Consider the following 27,547-nt stretch of genomic DNA (forward strand, 5'->3'; position numbering starts at 1 on the left):
GTTAAGTTAAATATTTATTTGTACACTATATACTTACAATTATTTACTGTTACAAATTTGCAAAAAAATAGGGGTGGAATTCTTGAACATCTAGTAAAATACAAAATAAAGCAAATTAATCAATTAAACATAAGAAATTATTGAATAATCGGAAAGTTCAAAAATTTGTCATTAAATGTTGGAGTCAAGAGTTCTCAAGTTGGTTCACAACTTCTAAAGGATATATGGGTCTCTTAATTTGTGCTTTGGACGTCTTAATTAAACAAGAATGAACATGTTAATCTATTTTATATTAACTGCATGAATAATATTATGAAAGATTTTTTTTAATACATAAATTCTGTAAAAAATAAAAGCATTGTACAATTCTATTTATAACTCCACTAACAAACCAACCTATAAGAGTTTGGACTTTGTACACCCATCTAAAAGAATGACATCTCCAACTTTTAATTCTTTACTTGAGTTAGGAGTATCCGAATGGTGGGCCGTTCGCAAGTCAAGTAGATATTGTTCCTTCCATCCTTTCCAGAGTTGTTTTAAAAGTATGGTTTGATACACTTGTCTTTTCACCAGATAACTTCTATTTGAATTTTTGTCATTCATCTGAATAAAATGAAGTGGATAATTATGACTTTTTCGACCAAAGTCAAGAAAGTGAGCTGATGTGAGAGGGTCTGATTCTTTCAAGTCATTTCAACTTCTGGCAAAATAGTAGTGATCTCCTCAAAATTTAATAGGGCCTTTCCAAGCATTTTTCTAAAACAATCCTTCACAGACTTCACTAAACGTTCATAAAAACCTCCCAACCATGCAGCACATTCTGCCATAAATTTCCAGCTTATCTTACTGGCAATAAAATCTTGGAATTTGGAATCCTTTAGTATTTTTGAAAAATGCACAAATTGCCAGTTTATGTCTTGAAAGATTTTGGCATTCTCTGAGTAAATTATGTCACAATGTCTTTTGGCAGCTGCATAGTCATCTGTTGAGCAGGTTTTGCTGTATATGTTCTACAAATAAGACAGTTTCTAAGTATCTTCTTCACAAGCTGTCGGCCTTTCCGTATCCAGTATTCTTTTCGAAGGCTGGTCAAAGTGGCTGTAACCCTACTATATTCTCTTTCAATAACCAGTTCTGTAAATTTTGAATTTCGAGGCAAGAGGATAGGATGTTTTTCTTCAGTGCAGAAATCGGAGAATTGCAATCTTCCTCCAAGCCGTAAGATTCCTTTATCATCTAAAAACGGGAAAAAGGAATATATTGATAACTTCTTACATATGTTTTTATCATTTCTAATGCCAAAATTTCCTAATCATATGCTACTCTTTGAATTCTACGGATCTAGAATTCTTCTGCATCTTTAAGCTCCTTCAGCTGTGGGATTTCTGCCGTTCTATACCTGATATCAGATTCGAAAGATTTCGTAATTTCTAAATCAACAGTTTTGAGTATCACTTTCTAAACCTAAGTTTTCTATCTTCCAAAACTCTTGTAATTGATCTGATATCAAGTTTTCATTTACTATTACTTTCCCAGTTAATAATTCACTAAACTGATTATTTACTTTACCCTGAAAACACCACCCAAATAAAGATTCTGTGGCTACTATTTACATTTTTAAAAATTCTTTTAGTTTTACCTGTAATTATAGAATAGTAGAAATCTACCCCTAGGAGAAAATCAATTTTGTCACTTTGTTTGCAACAGTCAGCTAATTGTAAAAATTTTAAAACTTTATTTTCCTTAGCAAAGTTCAAATCTGGAGGGGAGATAATAGTATTGGATATACTTTCGGTTCAATATATATATATACTAAGATTGGGACCGCTGACATTTTCTAGTTTTCCCTTAACAACATTAAAGGTTTTTTTCTAACACTGTTTTTATCTCCAAATGGTGTAAACAGAAAGTGATTCTTTTCTAACAATCGAAAGATCCATTTTACTAGATATATATTTAGTTATAAACGATCTCATTGAGCCATTATCAAATAGAATTCTCACATTTTCAGATTTATCATTATTTCGAATCAATGCAAAAGCAATCTATTTTCATCGGAATTATATGACGAAACAGCGGAAATAACGCTCGAATCCGACGTTTTCTTTTCAAGTTTTTCATTATCTTTTTTCTGATGGAATGAATAACAAATCGCTCTTGAGTGCTTATTACAGCAGAAGCTACAGTTTACTTTTTGTTTGCAATATTTAATTCCATTCTTTTTATCCAAACATAAAGAACATCTGCCTTGCTTTTTCAAAATCTCCTTTTTCTTTTTCACACTTAAAATTTCGCAATTCATAGATTTATGACTTCCGCTCCCCCAGAACAGACACTGATTCGGCTGGCGCAGTTAATAATTCAACTGTCGACGGTTTACTTGTTTTAACGGGAGAAAGTTTCCATTTAAAAGATACTTGTTTTTCTAATCGCGAGAATTTCTCTTTAGAATTATAATTAACAGAAGTCTTGCGTTCTCTACTGAATACTTTTCTCAAAAATTCTAATAGACCCTGTAAATCTCAATTTTCATCTCTAATTTTTCGGCTATATTAGGAAGTATTTTCAAAATTAAAGGCGTTAAAAGATTTCCGTAGTAATGAAGAGTATTAGTCTTTAATTCGTTTACATCATTAGGAAATACTTAAGAGTTGTCCCAAATGCGAATTAATTTAAGGTGTTTGTTTACCCAAATCTGGAACGTAACAGTTCAAGAGCAGCTTCGTAATTATCTTCAATAACATCGAGACCAGAAATAGCTTTGGCGGCTGAGCCACCAAAGCTTTTCTATTTTTGATTAATTCGGATTTTTATCAATCGCATTTTCTAACTGACCTTTAAATTCTAACCGATCCGAAGGATCACCATAAAATTTAGAGATGGTTAGTTTTGGAAGACAAGTGAATTTATTACTTTCGTTTTGGAACCTTTAGCGGTTTCATTAGAAATGTTTCCTATTTTCATTGTCCGAATTTTTTAGCTTATTCAATTTTTTCTTCCCTTTAAATTGCTACAATTGAATTTTCTCTTCGTATTCCAAAGCAGATGTGAGTTCAAATTCATCCTCTTCGACTTTCAAATCTCGTTCTATTTGTGCGTCTAAATCACTCAGATTTTTTTGGTTTTTCGTTTAACTGGTCTAAAATTTCTTTCTAATATATTTACATTTATACTAATATCATCTTTACTTAATTCAATCTCGATTTTCATTAATATATTGGACACTGCGGTCCTCAATATTTTTCGTTTCGATTTCCGTCTAGCAATAAGATCTTCCATTATACCAAAGCTAGAAACCGCAGTCTTACCTTGGCAATCTTCGCACACTTACGTACTAATCCAAAATTTAAAAAAAAAAAAAAAAAAAAAAAAAAATTTTTTTTTTCAAAATACCTAAATCTTGGCGGTCAGTATGCACCGTGACGCAAAACGTTGTTTGTTCTAACTCGAAATTTTCTACCGTATCTAAAACAGTCGTTTTACATAAAGAGCATTATATCTATATCTATGATTGGCTCAGAGCAAGTTTAAGTTAAATATTTATTTGTACACTATATGCCGTTAATCAGTTAACAAATCTGCATATGAAAATTCTACAAATCAAAGGATATGGCTTAGTTATGCTATTCCTGTCTAGAATATAATTAACTTTTACTTCAGGTGGGGGCGCTCCTATCGCTCTATGACATATTTCTCTACATAATCAAAAAGTACCTGTTGTGAAATGAATGACTCAACATTTCAAAACGAAGACGCTGCATTGTTGGTGACCTGGACGATGCTGATTAACGCTGACCTTCTGATGGAATGTTTCTTTGTCTTAAAAGTTTTTGATTCATAACCATGTAATTGAGGTAGGTTCCTTTAGATTCAGTTCTTGAAATGTTATAATGTTATGATTTTGTGTGTGATAGGAAGTTTTGAATTTATAATGGTGATTTGATTATTTAGTTGTTTAAACTGATTTGAAATTTAGTTTTGAAAACAGAAGTAGTTTATGCAAACATGGTGAAAAGTTGAAAGGTTAAGGCAGAAACGAAACTGCATTAGACACCTTTTTTGTAATCTTTTGACAAAAATTGAAGATGCAATAAATAAACCTTTAAGTGAAATTTACAGTAAAGAACAAAAACTTGATAATTTTCATGACCGAAGAAATCAGTTAGTTAGAGAATCTTAAGGGTTTTAGATAATAAAATAGAAGCGATAATAGGTATAGATGAGTTAGAAAACAAAATTACTGAGAGTGAAGAATATCGGGAACACGGTATACAATGGAAAATGAAAATAGATAGGCATATAAAAGTGCTTTTAACGTAGTTTCGCAAAATGAAATTCTGGTTAGTAATTCGAGGGAAAATGTTAAGCTGGAACAACGCGTAGTAAGAAACGAAAATAATGTAGTTAAGCTTCCGAAATTAAGTATTGAGAAATTTTATGGTGATTGTAGTTCTTGGTTGGATTTTTGAAATTCCTACGATGTAGCTATTCATAATAACAATTCTTTAAGTAAAGTTGAGAAGTTTTCTTATCTGAAAACATTTTTAGGAGGTAATGCCTTGTCAGTAATTTCGGGATTTTCGTTAAAAAACGAAAATTATGATTCCTCAATTAAGTTGTATGTTAGAAGAAAGATTCTGCAGGCTAGATTTGATTATAAGCTCGCACATATATAAACTTTTACTGATTGATTTCGTTAAGACATGTACGAAAGTTTGAAATAGAGCACTTAGTTGAGTTTTTGAGAAAGGAGATAGAAATAAGAGAAGCGTCCTCTTTATTATTAGATTAAAAAAACTTTAAGCAAAATGAAATTCCTTTTAGTAATAGGGGAATGACCCAAAACTATCAGAGGAAAAATTATGTTGACTCACAACGAAATATTTCAAAAGCGCATATTCCAACAGCTGCTGCTGTAACAGCAACACATAAACACGTAAGATAAAATAAATCTCGCGTAACTCAGAAATGTCCTTTAACATTAACCGAAAAAAGAAAATTGTTAAAAACACAGGGACGATGTTACATTTGTCTAAAACGTAGGCATACATCAAAATTTTGCTAGAAAAAAAGACCAGCTGTGTAAAATATGTAAAAAACCTCACAATTATTGAGTATGCGATAAGGCTGAACCGATAAATAGTGCAGCCGAATCAAATGGTAAAGAAACAGACAACAATTTGTCTACGGTACAGTCACTGCATTGCTTCGGAGGAAGTAAAAGGGAATCCGTAAACAAAACCGAGAGCGCAGGAATATCGTCCCCGGTTTTATTACAAACATTCAGCACTATACTAAAAACAAATCAAAAAAGCGAAATGGTGAGAGTGTTAATGACGGCGGGAGTAATAGAACGTTTGTATGAAGGAAAACTGTCGGCTTCTAAGCTACCAGATGTGAAACGTTTGAAATAGATGGGTTTGGCAGCTAGCATAAACCTAAACAACAGTATAATATAGTTCAACTTGGTTTGGGGAATAGAATCAACACTAGTAAAAACTCAGCATAGAAGCAGTGGTAATTGATGCGATTACGCATGACCACGTAGAAGTTCTTTCAAAGTGGGAACATGGCTCTAAGTAAGGGAATAGAATTGGCCGACATTGGAATTACGAAGGAGATACGCATTTTGATCGACTCAGATTACATTTGGGAAATTTTATATGAAAACGATTAGATATTACAGATAGTTTGTTTGGGTCTGTAATACAAGGTAAGGAAATGGGATCGGATAATCATGGAAATTATTATTATGATAACACTTGTGTAAATCATATCTCTGTGAAGAAATAAATTTTGAAAGTGTTCGGAATTTATTGGATTTGGAGGCTATAGAAATAAATTAGTAGAAGGAAATTTCATGATCAGATGCAGATGTCATAGACATGTTTGAAAGAAATACCACGTTTAAAAATGGGAGGTATGAAACTAAATTATTATGGAAAGAGGGTTGTAACACATTGAACAGTAATTAAGAAGTAGTAGAAAAACGTTTGATAAGCTTAAGTAATAAATTTAGGCATGATTCGCATCTGTACTTTTGTTATAAAGAAATAATTAATGAGCAGTTAAGGGATGGTATTATTGAGCAAGTTGCATTTCATGGAGATGATGATAGAAAAATTGGGTATTTTATGCCTCATCATGCTGTAGTACGCGAATCAAAGTTAAGTGCGAAAGTTAGGATTGTGTATGATGCGTAGTCAAAAGTTACAGTCGCTGAATGATTGTTTAGATAGTGGTCCCACCCTTAATCCAAATTTGCTCAGGGTTATTCTAAGATTTCTTTATCATTTAATTGCATTTTGTGCTGATATTCAAAAAGCATTTTTAGAGATTGGCATAGTAAAGGAAGTTAGAACGTTTTTGCAATTTTTATGAAGAAATAAGGGGGGAACCGAACTTGATTTCAATTGTCGTAATATCAGAATTTTACGAATGACACGTGTTTCCTTTGATGTCAAATGCAGTCCTTTTATGTTGACAGCAACTATACGACTCTATTTAAAGAAATATGAAAGTTCACACAGTGAAGCTTGTTCTATTTTAAAAGACCTTTATGTTGATGACTTAATAAGCGGAGCATCGACTGAAGAAGCGGCTTCTCTAGCAAGATACTCTAAATTCATATTGAGTGAAGCAAACATAAATTTATGGCAATGGTCTTCGAATTTAGCGATAGTAGTATTATTGTGATGGTATTATGGTTTTATACACAAAGTTGTTGGCTATAGTGGCTATGGCGATGGTGTGTAAGGAAACTTGATGTCGGATGATATGTGGATGGTTATAGAGTTTGATGGTGATCGGTGTGGGTTATGATTTTGTTGTGTTGTTGTCGAGTTGTTAGATGAGTTAAATAATTTCAAATTCTAAAATATAGTCATATCAAAAGATACATATTCTTCTTCTGGTTTTATAATTACTCTCTGCGGAAATTTAACAGTTAAATTCACTGACTTGTGTAAACAATTGTATCATCCGTTCTGTATTTCTGGGGATTTAGAGTCTCTCACTAGAGAAGTTTCTTCTTTTCCGTCTGAGTTTCAAAATTTTTCAGTAGCATCACGAGTGGAACATCACGAACCTATCAGCTATGCGATTCTTGTAATAAACATTAAAAACGAAATTATATTTATTGAACATTATACCGGTGATGATGCCATTAATAGCTTTCTAAAAACTTAGATAGAAATATCTAATAGATGAGGGAAATCTCTGAAACTTATGACAGAAATTGTTGTTACATGCATCAAAAGCAATTTTTTCCCAATGAGATGCGAGTCCGAGGTCACTGGAGTGGATTAGCGTATACGTGGATTAGCACATCAGTCTTGTAATCTAAATTATAGGTCCACATATTTTATTCCAGTTGTAATACATAATTCGCGTAATTATGTTTCACGTTTAATTTCACAAAATATGCGAAAAGATGTTTTCAAATGCATTAATATCATACCGGTAAATTTAGAAAAATTTACTTTGTTTACTTTAGATGAAATTAAATTCTTGGATTCTTATCAGTTTTTAGACGCTTCCTTAGATACCTTTGTTGAGAACTTAAAAAAGTCTAAACACATATTCGAGATTTTAAAAATTTGTTCAAAGATGAAGCATTGACATCAAGGAGACGGCCCCTGGCCTAGGAGAATGAATCTCCCCTTCAAAGTTTAATAGAACCGCAATCTCAGGACCATACTTGGAGCCACCAACCTCAGACCATTACTGGGACTATACTGCAGCCACCTCTCCCGATCGTTGCAGAGGGAAAACTTCCCTGACAGATTTATTCGTCAGTGAAGGGAATAACAGCAGGCGACCATCACGAAGAGATCCACAAGGCCGGTCCCAACTCCGACTGCTTTGCACAGTTACAATGAATCAATGACCTACAGCTTTGGTCACCGATAAGAAATGACCGAATGAACGATGGCTCTAGTCTTTACCGTGAAGACTATTTATTTACTCTGCAGTTCAGAGCTGTCTAGACACAAATCTAGCCAGTCGTCTGGAGGAACCCCGGGTCTCCTCCCATAAATGGTCGGTTCCGGAAATCCCAACCAGCCGAACCACAGACATCGTTGGCCAGCATCTGTTGGCCTATACTAGCCAGCCTATATCTAGCCTATTGCCGGCATAGTTTCCAGCGGGCGCCACGAGGAGGCTGAAGCTGAACTGAGGGAGACGAGAACTGGTCTCCATCCCTCAACACCTGCCCTTTGACCGAAAGCTGGGTCTCCTGCCTTCCCCCACTGCTCACGACGGTCTCCCGCGCACGATTCTCGCCACTCACAGTGGATTCCAGTCGGTTTCAGACATCCGTCCTCCGGACAGGTGCCGGTAGTTCGTTTCCTAAGAGCAGACACCAGGTCTTCTTCCTCCAGCAGTCGGTTCTGAATATCTGTCGTCGGGTCCGAACGCCACCCGCCCAAAGATGAAGCAGACAGTTTTTTACTGTTGAGGAAAGGAATATAAGGTATTACTCCCACGTTCTTGGCGTGCCTTCATGGTGTAGTGGCTCTGCACGCTGGGCCGGTATTCCAGAGGTCCGTGGTTCGATTCCCGGCGAAAGCGTTTGCTAATTTTTCATCTTTCCTGCTTCCAAAGTACCTAATGTTTTCACAGGAATATTCCCGTAGAGTCATCTGGATTTTGAAGCAGTTTTAAAAGAAATCTGCTTACGAGATAAAAAAAAATGCTTCTTTTAATGTTTCGACAAATAGTCATATATAAGATGATGAGTATGAAATGCCCAACTCGTATATAAAACGTTTCACTGCCAAACACTGGGAGATTATTTAGAACTTTATCAAAATGTTGATACTCTTCTATTAGCCGATATATTTTCAGCCTTTCGTCGAATGTCTATGACATATTACAATTTGGATCCCATCCATTTCGTGACTGGAGCAGATCTCACATTTAATGCAGGATTAATATATATATATATATAAAAATAGAATTGCAACTATTCAACAACGCGAATGATTACATGTGGATAGAATCACAAATGCAAGGGGGTTATGTCAATTAGCCAAGCGACACGTGATGGCTAATAATCCCTATATTTCAGATTATGACTCGAGCAAATTTGATCCGTCTTTTCGGTAGATAGGTGGCGCTCTTGCTGCGCTCCGATGAAAAATATTCTACTTGACGCTTGAACATGAAGAATGACGCATGTTATCCCTTTTTGATGCTTGGTTATTTTTTATGGCCGCTATATGCGGAAGTAATATACTATATCATTAAATTTATCATTAATAAATGTTATTTTTCTATGTTTTGTGAAATCTTGAAATTTTGATTGCCAATTCTAATGCTCTGCCAACCTGACTCCTGAAAACGAAACAACTTAGAAATTATGACTCATGAATACAAAATCACATAATAATATTTTAGCACCTGATGCATAGATTCTTTCTCTCTTGTTCCACAACTAGAGCAGATCCTAAAATGACCTGGCGATTTCTCGCACAGGCGTTGTTGCGAAGCGGTATCTTAAATTTAAATTAATAAACATAAGAGTACATCAATGCGAGTGGACTGTAGTTTAACTTTTATTATTGCGATTTCAACTTTAGAACAAACACAGCACAGCAAAAAGTGAAGTTACAACTAGCGTTTGCAAAAACGCAAAAACAAAATGCGAGCTGCGCATACGATCTGCGCATTGCGAAATACTATCTCACAGACAGGCAGACGAGACGACTCTGGTGGCCGAAACATTTCGGCCGGCGTTGAAACATCGTTTCAAATCTAAATACCTTTTACAAAATAAAATTTTCATAACAATATTAAATTATGTAAAAATGTGTCATTAAAATATTCACAAGAAAATATAATATGAAATTATGAAATGATACACAATTATTCTCAAAACAGATGCATAGAAGCCTTGATACAATTTAGGAACTTAATTATATTTAAAGCAAAGTACAAAGTTATAATGCTTTAGGAAAAAAAAAATCTTAATCACTGATAGGCAAAACACTAAGTTTGTGAATTGGCCTTTTGAAAACTCCATTAGCAGTTTTGAGCTTCACGATACGCACAATATTATCTGAGGTAGGAAAAACTTCCATTGCTTTTCCTCTTCGAGACACAAAGCGCTTCAAAGCGGCAATAAATGATTCTGATGTTAGATTACCTACTAATTCAATATGTATAGCTCATACACACGAATACACAAATGTAGCATTTCATTTGTTTTACTCCTCGACCTTGCCTGGGCTTCACTTGAAATGGCCCGGCGTAGTCAATTCCAACCTTGGAGAAAAACCTTTGACGGAACGACTGTAGATGATGGTAAGTCAGACATTATCTGGGTAGATGTTTTAGCTTGTACACGATGACATATCACACATTTGAAAATATGTTCACGACCTAGCGTGGGTTATCCTCACAACTGACCTAGCGAGGGTTATCCAATATTCTCTTCTAATCACTGATAGCAATAGCATGGGACCAGCATGAAGATGGGATTCATGAAAATGATTCACTATATTCTGGGTTTATGTGATGTTTCTTGGGCTACAAAATAGGATATTTTCTGTCCTGTGCGATGTTGGCTTGTCTTAATCTTCCCCCGACGAGTATAAGTCTATTCTTATCGATAATGGGGTTCAAAGAAAGGATCTTACTATTTGAGTTTAACGGTTGGTTCTTCTTCAGAAGATTATATTCATTAAAAAACTCATCCCTTTGAACTTACACTCTTATTGTATCTAGATACTTTTGACATGTCGACTAAATCACATTGCATCAGTTCATCAATTGCAAAAGATAAAACTTTTCCTTTCTTAAACTTGTATCTTATTGGTTTATGCAGTGTACAAGTGTCTTGTGTCATTAACCATTCTTTAGTCTTACCATTCTTTACTCTTTAGTCTATCAAGTGCAACTGATTCCTACTCCAAATGTCAATGAAATATATAATATTGACCGTTTACTGCAATTCGTATCAAAAACAGAGAAATTTAAGTCCTAGAACTTTATCCTCCAATGTTATAAATGCCAAAATATTTTGGACATTCATCCGACAGCTGTAAATTGCAACCACGATGAATGAAGTGTGCGAAAAATCACCTTTCAAGCCAGTGTGATCTTAAACGCTCCGATACTGCAACGTGTTCTAACTGTTTAGGATAACATGTCAGTTCCTGTCGTGGATGTGTTCACTTAAAAAAGTTCACTAGAAACCCACAAATTTCCCGTGTTCGACAGGGTGTTAGTTATGCGGCTGCAGCTAAACTCTCTGTTACCAGTCTCTCTGTCTAAATTATCAGGGCCTAGATTTGTTATGCCCACTGTTAATGAGAATACTTACTGTTATGAGAAACTACAGTGGCTAACATTTTGGAATTTCTGAAGAAAGAAGTTGAAAGCAGAGAGCGTACATTTTTCCAAACATCGCAAATTATTCTGAGTTTAACATACGAACCGAACAACATAAACATCAATCACGAGACCTTTTTAAAAGTGAAAAATATCATACTGCCATCAAAAACAAACATTTTGTCCCAGCAGTTGCATCGTTGAATACGAATACATCAACAGCCGATTGTATATTTTGTGGGAAGATATAAAATGAATCTTTGAAACATTCTACTTCAAATTGCACAATTCCAACTGAGGAGAAAAGAAAGAACTTAAAAATGGCTGGCATATGCTATTTATATTTTCGTAAGGCTCATATGTCAGCCCGTTGCAGCTCAGATATATGTTGTGATTTATGTTCATTAAGGCATAATGCTATTGCTGCGTGCGTACGGGTTCGTTATGAAATGAATGCACAAGTCCGATGAAAAATGAACAAAAATTTATTATTATCACAACAAAAATGCTTAAATTTTCTCAAATTATCATGCAGTATTACAATATCTCACAGTAGTTATCTTTTAACTACTCAAATGTCCAATAGAACGTCATTCAAAACAGCTAAAGAACGCTAATCCGCGAATTCGCTACAATCAACAAGAGCAGTTTTCTAAACAACAACAAACTAAGCAACTACTACAAACTGAGATGTTTTCCTCCTTTTATAAGATTTTAAAATCACGCGCTAGAATTTTCCAGCACTTTCTCGAAATCAAAAAGAGATATTTATTTATTTAACGCACGCGCTCTTGTATTTTTAATTTTTCCGGCTTAGCTTTCTTTTAATATTCGTCACGCGCTGCACTGCGCGAGAAATAAAACCATTTAATTTATAATTGAACTAACATTAGCCTTTTAAATACCAAATTCGTAACACTGCCCCTTCCCAAGGACTGCACGTCCCGGGCAGTACAATCCCTGGACAGGAAGCTAAACTTACAACTGTGGCATAAATGCAACTGAGGCATAAACATTACATTACAATATCAAACAATATAAACAATAAATGCAACAACTAACTTAAACAAATCAAATGCTATCAAATACTAAATACAAAACAAATACGAAATGCAAATCAAATACTAAATACAAATCAAATCAAATACACATTTATAAACAAAAAGGACCATGGTCTGATACTATTTACAATTATTTACATTACGTACTATGGCCATAATAATGAGCTAACCTGTCGTAATGAACGACTTTAGGTTTAGAGTTCGAAGACTTACGAATCCGAACCACGACGTCATTCAGCCTTTTTAGGACTGTATACAGGCCATCCCAAGGTGACTGTAATTTCGGACAAAGTCCTTTCCGTCGAGTCGGATTCCACAACCACACCTTGTCTCCTTCGTGGAACTGATGTTCAGTAGCTCTTGTGTCGTAGCGGGTCTTCATCTTCTCCGTCGCCAAGTTGACTCGCTCTCGTGCAAAGTTGTGCATCACTTCAAACCGGGCCTGAAGATCTTGAATATATTCCTCGGACGATGAAGGAGCATCCGGGCCAAACAATAGATCACAAGGCAGACGAAGGTCACGACCGAAGAGCATCTGTGATGGAGAATAGCCGGTAGTCTCGTGGACAGCACTGCGGTAAGCCAGTAAAAAGAGTGGTAATTTCTTGTCCCAGTCCTGTTGGTTTCTGGAAAACACTAATGAGAGGTTATTAAGGATGGTTCGATTGAACCTCTCTACTATGCCGTCCGACTGGGGATGCAATGGCGTCGTTTGAGTTTTGTCAATGCCGAGTAGTTTGCATAGTTCTTTGATTACTGCCGAGGCAAAATTCCTTCCCTGATCGGAATGTAACTGAAGAGGCACTCCGAACCTGGAAATCCAGTGCTGTATCATTACCTCAGTTACTGTGACAGCCTCTTGATCAGGAATAGGATAAGCTTCAGGCCACTTGGTGAAGTAATCAATGACAACGAGTATGTATTTGTTGCCATCAGCAGTTCGTGGCAGAGGTCCCAGGATGTCAAAGGCGATACGTTCAAAAGGCGCCCCTACGTTGTAACGTTGCAGCTTGCCTCGGCTGCGTCTCCTCGGTCCTTTCCGACCTGCACAGGCATCGCAAGATTGGCACCACTTTTGCACGTCATCCTTTGCATTATTCCAGTAAAAGCGCTCACGAACTCTTTGCAAGGTCTTCATTATTCCAAAGTGACCTCCAGTAGGGGTGCTATGTAACTCTTTAAGGACATCAGGAATGCGGGATCTTGGAAGTATAAGTTGCCATCGGAACGTCTTCCCATCATCCGATTCGAATTTCCGGTATAAGACGCCGTTTCGAATGTGAAGTGAATCCCAGAGTGCCCAATATTGTTTGGTTGTAGGACTACAGATAGAAATGTCCTGCCAGGTAGGTTTTCTGTTTGATGACTCCATTAAATCAATTATGGGTTTAATGTCGCGGTCTTCCAGTTGGTCTTTCCTGACTTCATCATCACTCCACGGTTTTCGATCAGCCGATGTTGATGTTGTAATTTGTCTTGCGTCCGGAGTCAGCAGCTCGTATTTCGCTTCCACCCTGGAACAATATCGGCAGCTTTCTTGGCAAGGTCTTCTAGACAGGGCGTCGGCGTTTCCGTGTGATGATCCCTTACGATGACGGATAGTGATGTCATATTCTTGGAGTCTCTGTATTCACCTGGCTATTTGACCCTCAGGATTCTTGAAATTTAAAAGCCAGGTCAATGATGCATGATCGGTGCGGAGCAGGAATTTTCTGCCGTATAGATAGTGATGGAACTGTTCTACAGCTTTGACTATGGCGAGCAACTCTTTCCTGGTGACACAATAATTCCTCTCCGGTTTAGACAGGCACTTGCTCCAGTATGCCACTACACGTTCTTGGCCGTCTATTTCTTGGGACAAAATAGTACCAACACTTTCATTACTCGCGTCGGTGTCGAGAATAAATGGTCGGTCAAGCTGAGGATACGTCAGGATTGGAGCAGATGTTAAAGCCTCCTTTAAGTTGTTAAATGCATCCTCGCATTCTTTTGTCCACAAGAACTTTTGGTTGCTCTCTGTCAGCTTGTGTAGGGGTCTTGCGATGGAAGAAAAGTCCTTCACGAATCTCCTATAATAGGTGAAAAGCCCTAGGAAGCTTCTCAGCTGATGGATATTTTCGGGACGTTTCCAGGATTTAACGGCTGATACCTTTTCAGGATCCGTGCACACACCTTCTGCAGAGATGACATGTCCCAGGTAAGTCACTTCCTTTCGGAACAATTTGCATTTAGCGGGACTCAGCTTCAGATTGGCTTCTTTCAGTTTCTGAAGCACCTTCCTAAGATTTTCTAAATGTTCTTCAAAACTCTTTCCGACGATGATGATGTCGTCCAGGTATATGAGGCAGGCTTCGTAGGAAAGGCCTTTCAAAACAGTTTCCATAAGACGTTCGAATGTTGCCGGCGCATTACACAGTCCAAACGGCATCACCTTGAATTGCCAAAGCCCTTGTCCCGTAGTAAATGCCGTCTTTTCTCGGTCTTCAGGCTGTATTTCTACCTGCCAATACCCACTCTTTAAATCAAGTGTTGAGAACCACTTGCTGCCAGAAAGAGTGTCTAGAATGTCGTCAATTCTAGGAAGAGGGTAACTGTCTTTCTTCGTAACCTCATTCAACCGGCGATAGTCGACGCAAAATCTTGTTGAGCCGTCTTTCTTTCTGACTAGGACGATTGGAGATGCCCATGGACTTACTGAAGGCTCGATGACTATGCTTTCTTCCATATCTTTTAACAGTGTTCGCACCTCTTCCTGTTTAGCAAACGGTAGACGTCTTGGATGTTGCTTGATCGGGGGATGATCGCCGGTATCTATTCTATGTTGTGTCAAACTATTTCGACCCACGTCAGAAGACGAGCGGGAGAAAACAACTTGAAGATCTTTAATGACGCGATCGGCAGCATTCCTCTCTTTATCGTTTAATTGCGCATTCTGCAATAACTCCGATGTAATTCTCTCTGAGGACACGGATTCTTGGATGTTACTCTTTCTTTCAACGGTGGTTACTGGAGTACATGCTGCAACCACTTCACCTTTCTTAATAATTCTCCCCTTCTCAGTTACATTGGCGACTCTCACCGGGATAACCGTTCTGGATAGGTCGACGAGTGTTGAGGCTACTAGTACTCCTTTTGGGCTATTACAGTTATTGGGATATTCTATGATGCCGTAGCGGAAATTTCTGTTTTCGGCTATGGATCCAGGAAGTCAAATTTCTGTTCTTGCCGGTATTGTGATATTGTCTTGTGCTATGATTTTATGGACAGATTTAACTTCATCATTGACTCCAAATAACGCTATGTCCTCAGATGTAGAATGCAATTCGTTATTTTTAAAGTCCAAGGAAAAATCGTATTTCCTTAGAAAGTCCAATCCGAGTATGCAAGAATCAGTGATCTCTGCTACATATGCCGTGTGATGGTAAGCGGCACTTCCAAACGTGATGTTAGCATTTACTTTTCCATCGATGTTGATCTTCTCACCGGACACAGTCTGTAGGGTAACGCAGGGCGGCGTCCAGATAAGTTTGCTTCCAAGTTGTTGAGCGAAATCTTTTCGGATGATGGTAACGTTGGCTCCTGTATCTATCGTCATATTGCAGGGAACTCCATTAATATGTCCTATTATGAAAAGTCCATTACTGCCGCCTCTCACTGCAGAAATCTGAACGCTTTAAACTGGGGCTTTTCATGATCTGGCAACCTCCGCCCCGCGAGATGGCCACTAATTAGTTTCCCTGCTGTTTGTTAGGAGCGGTCTTAGCATCCGTGCCCTGGGGTGTTCTGCAGTTTCGTCGGATATGTCCTTCAGCACCGCAGTTCCAGCACTTTACGGTCGGTTTCTTGTCACCAATATTCTGTCTCAAGGCGTTCAGTTGTCTAGTTAAATCGTCTAGACGAGCAGTGACTTGATCCCCTGGCTCCTGGACTTGAGCAGCTCTGACTGGATGGCAGTCTCGACGGGTGGCTTGCTGGGCTGCCTCAAATTTCATGGCATACACTAAAGCGCTTTTCAGATCTTTAACATCCGCCATTCGCAGTGCTTTCTGTATTTCAGGGTCCCGGATGCCATTGATGAAATATTGCAGGGACAGGATTTCCCTTGTTTCTGTCGGGCACTCCGAAAAGGCGTGATGTGACAGCCTTTCAACATCCGTGGCGAGTTCCTGAAGTGTTTCGGTGAGCTTCTGTTGACGGGATTTTAATTGGAGCCTGCTGTAGTCTTTTAAACATTTCTCCCCGAAGCGCAGCTGCAAGGCGCCGGACAGAGCTTCGAAATCTAACCTTTTGTTTTCGGGAAGAGTCTGAAGGATATCCGCTGCGTCGGCTCTTAAAGAAGTGGCGAGATGACAGGCCTTAGCTTGGGAATCCCATCCATTCGCATCCGCCACGATAGAAAATTGTGTCTTATACACCTGCCAGGAGGTCTTCCCATCATATGTCGATAGCTTCAGAGAGGGACGAGCAGGCATGGGTAGAAATTTTAAACCATCCGAAGTGCTCCCTGCCGTCGCTACGAATTTCTTTAAAGTGTCAACTTCTTTGGCGACGACAGCAGAAATTCTGTCTTCGATTTGTTGTTCAATATGTCCTTGGACGGCAGAAACTCTTTCTTCAATTTGTTGTTGGAAGGCCGAAACTCTTCCTTCGACTTGTCGCTCCACAGCTGACACTCTATCTTCTATTTCATCTTTGACAGAAGAAACCTTTTCTTCAATTTGCCCAACTTTATTTTCAACCACATCTATTCTACCTTCCATAGCATCGAATTTGGTTTCTATTATGCAGGCAATTTCTCTTTTCATTTCGTATTGACTTTCTTCAATCTTTACTTGTACGGCTTTTATTTCGTCTTTAAAAGTTAATTGACCAGCTTGAATCGCCTTCATCTCTTCCTTAACGGATTCTTGGCCCAATTTCATCTCGCCTTTAATTTCTTCTTTAACGGAGTTGACGGCTCCTTCCATCTTTTCTTGGAAAGCAGCAAATGCAGTCATCATTTGCCTGAATTGTTCTTCCATCGCTCTTGTTATTGGCATTCAAATCCCACTTCTGACACCAAAAATTGTTGCATGCGTACGGGTTCGTTATGAAATGAATGCACAAGTCCGATGAAAAATGAACAAAAATTTATTATTATCACAACAAAAATGCTTAAATTTTCTCAAATTATCATGCAGTATTACAATATCTCACAGTAGTTATCTTTTAACTACTCAAATGTCCAATAGAACGTCATTCAAAACAGCTAAAGAACGCTAATCCGCGAATTCGCTACAATCAACAAGAGCAGTTTTCTAAACAACAACAAACTAAGCAACTACTACAAACTGAGATGTTTTCCTCCTTTTATAAGATTTTAAAATCACGCGCTAGAATTTTCCAGCACTTTCTCGAAATCAAAAAGAGATATTTATTTATTTAACGCACGCGCTCTTGTATTTTTAATTTTTCCGGCTTAGCTTTCTTTTAATATTCGTCACGCGCTGCACTGCGCGAGAAATAAAACCATTTAATTTATAATTGAACTAACATTAGCCTTTTAAATACCAAATTCGTAACACTGCCCCCTTCCCAAGGACTGCACGTCCCGGGCAGTACAATCCCTGGACAGGAAGCTAAACTTACAACTGTGGCATAAATGCAACTGAGGCATAAACATTACATTACAATATCAAACAATATAAACAATAAATGCAATAACTAACTTAAACAAATCAAATGCTATCAAATACTAAATACAAAACAAATACGAAATGCAAATCAAATACTAAATACAAATCAAATACTAAATGCAAATCAAATACTAAATACAAATCAAATCAAATACACATTTATGAACAAAAAGGACCATGGTCTGATACTATTTACAATTATTTACATTACGTACTATGGCCATAGTAATGAGCTAACCTGTCGTAATGAACGACTTTAGGTTTAGAGTTCGAAGACTTACGAATCCGAACCACGACGTCATTCAGCCTTTTTAGGACTGTATACAGGCCATCCCAAGGTGACTGTAATTTCGGACAAAGTCCTTTCCGTCGAGTCGGATTCCACAACCACACCTTGTCTCCTTCGTGGAACTGATGTTCAGTAGCTCTTGTGTCGTAGCGGGTCTTCATCTTCTCCGTCGCCAAGTTGACTCGCTCTCGTGCAAAGTTGTGCATCACTTCAAACCGGGCCTGGAGATCTTGAATATATTCCTCAGACGATGAAGGAGCATCCGGAGGGCGGCCAAACAATAGATCACAAGGCAGACGAAGGTCACGACCGAAGAGCATCTGTGATGGAGAATAGCCGGTAGTCTCGTGGACAGCACTGCGGTAAGCCAGTAAAAAGAGTGGTAATTTCTTGTCCCAGTCCTGTTGGTTTCTGGAAATCACTAATGAGAGGTTATTAAGGATGGTTCGATTGAACCTCTCTACCATGCCGTCCGACTGGGGATGCAATGGCGTCGTTTGAGTTTTGTCAATGCCGAGTAGTTTGCATAGTTCTTTGATTACTGCCGAGGCAAAATTCCTTCCCTGATCGGAATGTAACTGAAGAGGCACTCCGAACCTGGAAATCCAGTGCTGTATCATTACCTCAGTTACTGTGACAGCCTCTTGATCAGGAATAGGATAAGCTTCAGGCCACTTGGTGAAGTAATCAATGACAACGAGTATGTATTTGTTGCCATCAGCAGTTCGTGGCAGAGGTCCCAGGATGTCAAAGGCGATACGTTCAAAAGGCGCCCCTACGTTGTAACGTTGCAGCTTGCCTCGGCTGCGTCTCCTCGGTCCTTTCCGACCTGCACAGGCATCGCAAGATTGGCACCATTTTGCACGTCATCCTTTGCATTATTCCAGTAAAAGCGCTCACGAACTCTCTGCAAGGTCTTCATTATTCCAAAGTGACCTCCAGTAGGGGTGCTATGTAACTCTTTAAGGACATCAGGAATGCGGGATCTTGGAAGTATAAGTTGCCATCGGAACGTCTTCCCATCATCCGATTCGAATTTCCGGTATAAGACGCCGTTTCGAATGTGAAGTGAATCCCAGAGTGCCCAATATTGTTTGGTTGTAGGACTACAGATAGAAATGTCCTGCCAGGTAGGTTTTCTGTTTGATGACTCCATTAAATCAATTATGGGTTTAATGTCGCGGTCTTCCAGCTGGTCTTTCCTGACTTCATCATCACTCCACTGTTTTCGATCAGCCGATGTTGATGTTGTAATTTGTCTTGCGACCGGAGTCAGCAGCTCGTATTTCGCTTCCACCCTGGAACAATATCGGCAGCTTTCTTGGCAAGGTCTTCTAGACAGGGCGTCGGCGTTTCCGTGTGATGATCCCTTACGATGACGGATAGTGATGTCATATTCTTGGAGTCTCTGTATTCACCTGGCTATTTGACCCTCAGGATTCTTGAAATTTAAAAGCCAGGTCAATGATGCATGATCGGTGCGGAGCAGGAATTTTCTGCCGTATAGATAGTGATGGAACTGTTCTACAGCTTTGACTATGGCGAGCAACTCTTTCCTGGTGACACAATAATTCCTCTCCGGTTTAGACAGGCACTTGCTCCAGTATGCCACTACACGTTCTTGGCCGTCTATTTCTTGGGACAAAACAGCACCAACACTTTCATTACTCGCGTCGGTGTCGAGAATAAATGGTCGGTCAAGCTGAGGATACGTCAGGATTGGAGCAGATGTTAAAGCCTCCTTTAAGTTGTTAAATGCATCCTCGCATTCTTTTGTCCACAAGAACTTTTGGTTGCTCTCTGTCAGCTTGTGTAGGGGTCTTGCGATGGAAGAAAAGTCCTTCACTAATCTCCTATAGTAGGTGAAAAGCCCTAGGAAGCTTCTCAGCTGATGGATATTTTCGGGACGTTTCCAGGATTTAACGGCTGATACCTTTTCAGGATCCGTGCGCACACCTTCTGCAGAGATGACATGTCCCAGGTAAGTCACTTCCTTTCGGAACAATTTGCATTTAGCGGGACTCAGCTTCAGATTGGCTTCTTTCAGTTTCAGAAGCACCTTCCTAAGATTTTCTAAATGTTCTTCAAAACTCTTTCCGACGATGATGATGTCGTCCAGGTATATGAGGCAGGCTTCGTAGGAAAGGCCTTTCAAAACAGTTTCCATAAGACGTTCGAATGTTGCCGGCGCATTACACAGTCCAAACGGCATCACCTTGAATTGCCAAAGCCCTTGTCCCGTAGTAAATGCCGTCTTTTCTCGGTCTTCAGGCTGTATTTCTACCTGCCAATACCCACTCTTTAAATCAAGTGTTGAGAACCACTTGCTGCCAGAAAGAGTGTCTAGAATGTCGTCAATTCTAGGAAGAGGGTAACTGTCTTTCTTCGTAACCTCATTCAACCGGCGATAGTCGACGCAAAATCTTGTTGAGCCGTCTTTCTTTCTGACTAGGGCGATGGGAGATGCCCATGGACTTACTGAAGGCTCGATGACTATGCTTTCTTCCATATCTTTTAACAGTGTTCGCACCTCTTCCTGTTTAGCAAACGGTAGACGTCTTGGATGTTGCTTGATCGGGGGATGATCGCCGGTATCTATTCTATGTTGTGTCAAACTATTTCGACCCACGTCAGAAGACGAGCGGGAGAAAACAACTTGAAGATCTTTAATGACGCGATCGGCAGCATTCCTCTCTTTATCGTTTAATTGCGCATTCTGCAATAACTCCGATGTAATTCTCTCTGAGGACACGGATTCTTGGATGTTACTCTTTCTTTCAACGGTGGTTACTGGAGTACATGCTGCAACCACTTCACCTTTCTTAATAATTCTCCCCTTCTCAGTTACATTGGCGACTCTCACCGGGATAACCGTTCTGGATAGGTCGACGAGTGTTGAGGCTACTAGTACTCCTTTTGGTCTGTTACAGTTATTGGGATATTCTATGATGCCGTAGCGGAAATTTCTGTTTTCGGCTATGGATCCAGGAAGCAAAATTTCTGTTCTTGCCGGTATTGTGATATTGTCTTGTGCTATGATTTTATGGACAGATTTAACTTCATCATTGACTCCAAATAACGCTATGTCCTCAGATGTAGAATGCAATTCGTTATTTTTAAAGTCCAAGGAAAAATTGTATTTCCTTAGAAAGTCCAATCCGAGTATGCAAGAATCAGTGATCTCTGCTACATATGCCGTGTGATGGTAAGCGGCACTTCCAAACGTGATGTTAGCATTTACTTTTCCATCGATGTTGATCTTCTCACCGGACACAGTCTGTAGGGTAACGCAGGGCGGCGTCCAGATAAGTTTGCTTCCCAGTTGTTGAGCGAAATCTTTTCGGATGATGGTAACGTTGGCTCCTGTATCTATCGTCATATTGCAGGGAACTCCATTAATATGTTCTATTATGAAAAGTCCATTACTGCCGCCTCTCACTGCAGAAATCTGAACGCTTTAAACTGGGGCTTTTCATGATCTGGCAACCTCCGCCCCGCGAGATGGCCACGAATTAGTTTCCCTGCTGTTTGTTAGGAGCGGTCTTAGCATCCGTGCCCTGGGGTGTTCTGCAGTTTCGTCGGATATGTCCTTCAGCACCGCAGTTCCAGCACTTTACGGTCGGTTTCTTGTCACCAATATTCTGTCTCAAGGCATTCAGTTGTCTAGTTAAATCGTCTAGACGAGCAGTGACTTGATCCCCTGGCTCCTGGACTTGAGCAGCTCTGACTGGATGGCAGTCTCGACGGGTGGCTTGCTGGGCTGCCTCAAATTTCATGGCATACACTAAAGCGCTTTTCAGATCTTTAACATCCGCCATTCGCAGTGCTTTCTGTATTTCAGGGTCCCGGATGCCATTGATGAAATATTGCAGGGACAGGATTTCCCTTGTTTCTGTCGGGCACTCCGAAAAGGCGTGATGTGACAGCCTTTCAACATCCGTGGCGAGTTCCTGAAGTGTTTCGGTGAGCTTCTGTTGACGGGATTTTAATTGGAGCTTGCTGTAGTCTTTTAAACATTTCTCCCCGAAGCGCAGCTGCAAGGCGCCGGACAGAGCTTCGAAATCTAACCTTTTGTTTTCGGGAAGAGTCTGAAGGATATCCGCTGCGTCGGCTCTTAAAGAAGTGGCGAGATGACAGGCCTTAGCTTGGGAATCCCATCCATTCGCATCCGCCACGATAGAAAATTGTGTCTTATACACCTGCCAGGAGGTCTTCCCATCATATGTCGATAGCTTCAGAGAGGGACGAGCAGGCATGGGTAGAAATTTTAAACCATCCGAAGTGCTCCCTGCCGTCGCTACGAATTTCTTTAAAGTGTCAACTTCTTTGGCGACGACAGCAGAAATTCTGTCTTCGATTTGTTGTTCAATATGTCCTTGGACGGCAGAAACTCTTTCTTCAATTTGTTGTTGGAAGGCCGAAACTCTTCCTTCGACTTGTCGCTCCACAGCTGACACTCTATCTTCTATTTCATCTTTGACAGAAGAAACCTTTTCTTCAATTTGCCCAACTTTATTTTCAACCACATCTATTCTACCTTCCATAGCATCGAATTTGGTTTCTATTATGCAGGCAATTTCTCTTTTCATTTCGTATTGACTTTCTTCAATCTTTACTTGTACGGCTTTTATTTCGTCTTTAAAAGTTAATTGACCAGCTTGAATCGCCTTCATCTCTTCCTTAACGGATTCTTGGCCCAATTTCATCTCGCCTTTAATTTCTTCTTTAACGGAGTTGACGGCTCCTTCCATCTTTTCTTGGAAAGCAGCAAATGCAGTCATCATTTGCCTGAATTGTTCTTCCATCGCTCTTGTTATTGGCATTCAAATCCCACTTCTGACACCAAAAATTGTTGCGTGCGTACGGGTTCGTTATGAAATGAATGCACAAGTCCGATGAAAAATGAACAAAAATTTATTATTATCACAACAAAAATGCTTAAATTTTCTCAAATTATCATGCAGTATTACAATATCTCACAGTAGTTATCTTTTAACTACTCAAATGTCCAATAGAACGTCATTCAAAACAGCTAAAGAACGCTAATCCGCGAATTCGCTACAATCAACAAGAGCAGTTTTCTAAACAACAACAAACTAAGCAACTACTACAAACTGAGATGTTTTCCTCCTTTTATAAGATTTTAAAATCACGCGCTAGAATTTTCCAGCACTTTCTCGAAATCAAAAAGAGATATTTATTTATTTAACGCACGCGCTCTTGTATTTTTAATTTTTCCGGCTTAGCTTTCTTTTAATATTCGTCACGCGCTGCACTGCGCGAGAAATAAAACCATTTAATTTATAATTGAACTAACATTAGCCTTTTAAATACCAAATTCGTAACACTATTTTACATGGTAATACATTTGAAAATAAACGGAAAAATAAAGGTAAGCTTAAAACAGACACAGTGGTGGCGTCAATTTCGGAAAGAGATAACAAAAATAGGGTTTATTTACAAACTGCAAATGCAATAGCTTTAGGTCAGAATAGAACAAAAAATGTAAGACTCATTTTCGCGAATTTCAGATTTACACCTTCGGCTCTACTGAGACTATAGTTAAAAGGCTAAACAAGGTTAAGTTTATTCTTAAAGATATATATATGTGTGGACCTGGGAAAATAGTAATTGAAGGTCTTGAAGCTTCAGAAATTAACCAAGCTGTTATTGGTATGCCAGGAAAGGAAATAATTATTGTAGGGAAAATTTCATAAGACTTGCTGATGCTACAAATATAGATGGTACAATGTATAGATGGTACAAATATGATGCTATAATTACTCTCGAATACCAGTATTAATTGGTAATGATTTTTACTGGAAAATAGTCACTGGGAATTTTAAAAGATTATCAAAGGGTCTTGTTGCCTCTGAAACCTTATTCGAACTATATTATTTGGTTACACTATAAGTGGAACTGAAGCATTAAGTTACGAGTAATATTTCTACACTTCATTGCAAAATTACGGTAATGAATGTTGTTGAGAATATTTCATATGCACATGATTTGGAAACTAGTGCAGCTCTAAAAAAGCTATGGGGATTTAGATGCAATTGCAATACTTGACTGTAAAACAAATGAAAATGACACTGAAGTTATGCGCAGATTTGAAGAAACTATTGAATATAAAACCAATCGTTATGAAGTTTCGTTACCTTGAAAGGACCATGTCAACAAAATTGGTAGTAATTATAACATCGCCTTAAACAAATGGAAAAGTTTACTTAGAAGGTTTAAGAAAAAATCCTGAAATTTATGTAAAGTACTCAAGGGTAATTGAAGATTATCTAAATAAAGGAATAGCTGAAAAGGCTTCGAAAAATTCTGCAGAAAACATTTATTTTTTGCCTCACCATTGTGTAATCAGGGAAGATCACGATTCTATGAAGTTAAGGGTCGTATTTGATGCTTCCTCACATACTCTTGCTTGATTACATTCAGTACCAAATTTAAATCCTGAATTATTAGATTAGCTAATTAAATTTTGTCAACACAAAATAGCATTTGCTGCAGATATTGAAGCTGCTTTTCTACAAATTCTGTTGAAGCCTGAGGACAGAAATGCAGTAAGATTTCTTTGGACTGTAAAGAAAAAGGAGCAACCGACGATTTTAAGAATGACGCGTGTAATATTCGTAGCAACCCCTTTTTACTAGCAGCAACTATAAAGCATCACGCAAGAAAGTTGAAAGCACAATATTCGAAGACCTGTCAGCTTGTTGAAGAAAATTTTTAGGTAGATGATGAAGAAGCTTCAGAAATTTATGAAGATGTGAAAAAGATTATGATGCTTGCTAGTTTCAATACGAGAAAATGGAGGAGCAATAACGCCCAATTACATGCGATTTGGAATGCGGCTGAAAATACGAAGCTTAATGGAGACGGAATGAGTAGCACTTTGTTATGATATATTTGGAATTATGAAGCAGATAGACTGAAATTTCTAATCAAAGATGAATTACTCAAAGATCCGGCTGAGGAAATAACAAAACGGAAGATTCTTCAAGTTGCAGGCGAACTATATGATCCTATCGGTTTCATATCTCCCTTTGTTATTGCAGCTAAAATGATGAAGCAAGAATGTTGGCAAAGAGGATACCAATGGGATGCACCACTTGATCAAGAATTGCAGAATTGATTTAAAACCTGGTATAATGAAATTCCTAAATTAAAAAATGTTGAAATTCCAAGACATTATTTCAACAGTCGATCAAAAAATAATATATCGAATATTCAGTTGCACTATTTTACAGATAGTAGCCAAAAGGGATATGGTGCCGTTCCATATTTGAGATACAATGAAAATGAGCTAACAAAAACATCATTTGTTATGTCCAAAGCAACAGTTACTCCCATAAAAAAGATTACGTTACCTCGACTGGAGTTTTTTTGAGCAGTCATAGGAGCTCGACTCATCACATACATTCGACATTCGTTGAAAAACATAGAAATGAAGATTTATATGGGGACAGATTCAGAAATTGTACCACATTGGGTCAAGGCTGATCCGACGAAATGGAGACAATTTGTACGAAATAGGTGTCTAGAAATCCAAGAGAAAAACTGATCCAGATTGGTGGAATTATTATCCCAGCCACGAGAATCCTTCGGACTTATTGACGAGAGAACAGAAGGTAGAAACTCTTTCAAAAAATGAACGATCAACGTGGTGGTATGGCCTCCCTTGGCTTGTTAAAGATAGCAACTTTTGGCCCAGCTATTCGAGATATTTTAATGAAGATTATAAAATAACAAATTCTGAGAAACGAAAAGGAAAGAAACAAGAAATCTTAACAACAAACTGTATTGTTGAAAACAGCGAACCTATCATTCCTATCGAGAACTTCAGTGACATAAAGAAAATATATAGAATAACATCTTAAGTTTTCAGATTTATCAATAATATAAAAAATCCAAAACTAAGAAGAATTGGACCAGTCAAGGCTGAAGAAATGACTGAAGCAGAGAATTTCTGGATCAAGAAAACTCAGGAAGAAAATTTTAGAGAAGAACTAAGGAAATTAAAGATGAATCAGAGCATACATAGTTCGAAAATATTTACATTAAATCTATTTGTAGACTCAAATGGAATACTCAGAATAGGTGGAAGGTTTCAAAATGCTGGGTTAAGCTATAATCAAAAATAACCAACAGTATTACCTGAGAAGTCTCAGTCTCATTTAATAGATCATATCATTAAAGATTGTCACGAAACGCAAGGACTCGCTGGTGTAGCTGAAACTTTAACTCAAGTTAGAGAAAAATTTTGGATACTAAAGAGTCGACAGCGTGTAAAGAGTAATATTAACAAGTGTGTGATTTGCTACAGATTTAAAGCTAAGCCACTAAGTCAGGATATCGCTCTTTCACCAACCGAAAGAATAACAGGAGCAAATCCCTTCGAAGTTGTAGAACTTGACTTCGCTGGTCCTGTGAGTACAAAGGATGTTGCAATTTATGATCTTTTTCCTTATTTGTATTTTCTTATTGTTATTTTTTAAATTTAATATCATTTGACAAGAATATCATTTTCCTTACCTTTCTTGATGGTTTTACAAGACGCTTGGAATTCTTTTCCATTTTGGTTTTCACACAAAACTTTATTTTTTACAGCTATGTACAACAATCGTATGCTTACATTAGAACGTTCATCATTTTAGTCTCGTTGCCACTACATCTATATCAAAATCTGCAATGCGGTAAGACAAAAATAACACACAAAAAAAAAAAATAAGAAAGCTGCGCCCTCTCGTGGCCAGCTACATAAACTGTAACATCCTCTCCTTCGATGAACTCTTGGTTCATCAAACGACTGAATTCTGAAGTTATCTTAAACACTAAATGTTTTCAATGTTCTACAAGTTTAAATATTCATAGACGCAGTGTTCGCAATTTAAATTCACTGTATTCAGTTCAAAGAGTTTAAGTCATTTCTAACGGGTACAATAACTGCACAGGACGACGATGATGATTTCCATTAGCTAAACGGATAGTGCAAGCCTTTATCTTTCCATCTCGTCCTGCATGACACTCCTGTACAACTCCCATCTTCCATAGTAATCTTGGTAGTTTTTCTTCATGTACTAGAACTACAGATCCCTTCAAAAGATTTGTTACGGCATTACCTCTCTGAATTTGCTTTACGTTTCTAATTTCAAGTAAGTATTCCCTTTTCCATC

At 38.2% G+C, this 27,547-nt stretch overlaps 1 long non-coding RNA gene across 1 annotated transcript; it reads right to left on the reverse strand.

Annotated features, from left to right (window-relative positions):
- Nucleotides 1–27,547, reverse strand: LOC146995484 (uncharacterized). Its single transcript, XR_015043095.1, has 2 exons — nt 26,907–27,547; nt 1–1,239 (listed from the first exon to the last, which is right to left on the reverse strand). It is a non-coding gene; the product is annotated as an uncharacterized LOC146995484 (long non-coding RNA).

Source organism: Stegodyphus dumicola, chromosome 9 (genome assembly GCF_044657685.1).
Source record: "Stegodyphus dumicola isolate Sdum_Otavi_A_Nest chromosome 9, ASM4465768v1".
Classification (NCBI taxonomy): domain Eukaryota; kingdom Metazoa; phylum Arthropoda; class Arachnida; order Araneae; family Eresidae; genus Stegodyphus; species Stegodyphus dumicola.